This window comes from Hyalella azteca, unplaced genomic scaffold (genome assembly GCF_000764305.2).
Source record: "Hyalella azteca isolate HAZT.00-mixed unplaced genomic scaffold, Hazt_2.0.2 contig12479, whole genome shotgun sequence".
Taxonomy (NCBI): Eukaryota; Metazoa; Arthropoda; class Malacostraca; order Amphipoda; family Hyalellidae; genus Hyalella; species Hyalella azteca.
This window is the reverse complement of record NW_025942437.1, coordinates 86,154-88,552: the sequence shown is the minus strand read 5'-3', so window position 1 is coordinate 88,552 and position 2,399 is coordinate 86,154. Positions and strand designations below refer to the sequence as shown.

Here is a 2,399-nt window from a genome sequence, read left to right as displayed (position 1 = left end):
ATCTAAAACGAAAAACGTGGGGCGCATCTTCATTTAGGCATGCCTTAATTTCAATTTTGAATTCAACCACTATTTCTAATTATATCAGCAATACACTTATCAAATGTTCAATGAACCATCATATTCATCATATCAAGTAACCTGTCTCTTATACACATCTAGATGTGTATAAGAGACAGGTTTTAGATGTTGTAAAATATTTTAACTGAAATACAAAAGATCAAGAGAATGAAAGCAAACAGAGATCAGTAGCTGCCGAAAAATTATTTTCTACTTTTGAGTCCACATGAAAAACGTGGTCTTTAAAAAATTTTTTTATACATTTTATTTATTACTAGCTAACCCTACATTGATGAAGTCTTAAGAGAATATATGAACTTCATAGAAGTCCGTCGATTTCAGTCATATGCAATAGTATATCATTTCTGTTCTTCTTGATTTAAAAGTTACGTAAATAGTTCGGTGCTTGGCAATTGATTGCGTTCAAGGTTCTGTTGTGAAGTGGATGAGCTGCAAAGAACAGTCACATTTGAGATGACAATTAGAACATGAATGAAATATGAGCACAAGTGAAGAGTGAGTATGATAACTTGTATTCATGATAAAAGATTAAATGCATTGATGTTTCCATTATGACTTTTTTCCTTACAATAAGCGATAATAGTTTATAGTTAGGACTCAAATACTAGAAAAGATGTATTATGTGCCCTGAAGTTTTTTTCACTATGATTCCCACATGTCACGTTCATGAAGAGTGTGTGAAAATAATTTTTTTAGAAAAATTACCACAATAATTATTCAGGTTTTTCCTCGCAATTAATAAAGATTTACTGAAAAAGTAATATCAAGTGGATACTAACTTTACATTCAACTCAATAAATCTACTATATATTATTGATAAACAGTGTCAAAATTAGGCATCTAGAACATCATGCCGTCTGAATACTCTATAAATCGCGAATAAGAATATTCAAATACACCATTACCCTCTAGTAGGAGTTCAAAGATTGTTTAATGTTTTTTTGTGCCTAGATTTTGGATTTTCTTGTTTCTCTTATAGATCGCAAATTAGATTTTCTGAAGTTATTCCGCACGATCTATAACTTTTGCTGTCATAATAGCGGTTATAAATAAATAATAGCGGTTTCAGCGTTTATTAGGCCGTAGGCCTGTCGCCGATTCTTACCATCGCAGAACATTCACAGCATTTTGCGGTCTCGAACTCGCAACTCACTGCTACAATTCTGCTGTGCTTAAACCGCCCGGCCTCCTTGCCGATTCTGACCAGAAACTGGCGCACAGAGCTGGGATCGAACCCGCGCCTCTCTGCGCCAATCTTGGTACTCTAAACTGTAACTACTAGGCCACCCTATATTTTCATACAAAAACAAACACTCATCGTTAAAAAAATTCATTAAAAATTTTGACCCGCTGCATGTAATGGATGTTGTTTATACATTCTCTTGCAATGAAGAAGTCGGTGGCCTCGTCCCACGATTTATAAGCCGATTTCTTCAGTGCCGACACCTCTATTCTATTCTTTTCTATTATATTATATTATATTATATTATATTTACATCTGTTAGTAACTGCTGCCGAAGTAGCAACGTCGGATATCATCCTGCGACTTATCTTCCATGGAATATAACTGGTTGACATTTTCAATACATGTCTGCTTCTGGCATTGGCTGTATTAATTTGCAACGAGTTTTGTACACAAATTTCTACATGTTTTCTTAGACGATTTGTCTTGTGACGGCCATTCCTAAATTGGCTCATTTCATGTAATGATAAATTAAACACAATTCGTACACATGTGATTTAGTTTTTACATTAATTATTTGTAATCAATCATTTATTTTTATTATCAATGACACTCATACTACATTCATCCTTAATGATGAAAACTAAGGAAGTGTTCATATATTGTGTTCAATCTGTTAACTGTACAGAATATACGCATTATAATTATTCTTTGTAAATCACAATTATGTTTTAACAAAGATACTATTCCGGTGCAATCAAGTTAAATAGAACTCTTTTATAAGTAATTTATGTACAGCCATTATATTTTGTGTGTCAACTGTTATGTAAACAATTATCACTAGTCATTTTAGCCGATATTTTAACATTGTTATTGAAAACACGATGTCATATTCTTGAAACAGTCAAAATTTATCTTAATAAACGTTCTCCTTCCATATTTTACTACGTTTTTCTTAGCTCGCTTTCGTGTCTGTGATGATCAAATCTTGCAATCGATATTTCACCAACTTTCCCGCTAGCTAGCGCTCTGAAACTTTTAGGGAAGCTCAGCTCCCGATAACAATACAATAATCAATAATTTGTTGCACGTTTCCAGGCGTATAAACTCTAAAGGAACTCACAAGCAGGGGTTG

The 2,399-nt window shown here is 33.3% G+C and overlaps 1 protein-coding gene across 1 annotated transcript in view; it reads left to right on the top strand.

Moving 5' to 3' along the window:
• LOC108678345 (solute carrier family 28 member 3) overlaps positions 1-2,201 on the top strand; it is a gene marked incomplete in the record, with an annotated part of 13,213 nt that extends 11,012 nt beyond the window's left edge. The window contains 1 exon segment of the mRNA XM_018166726.2: positions 1,576-2,201.
• Positions 2,202-2,399: the final 198 nt, after the last annotated feature.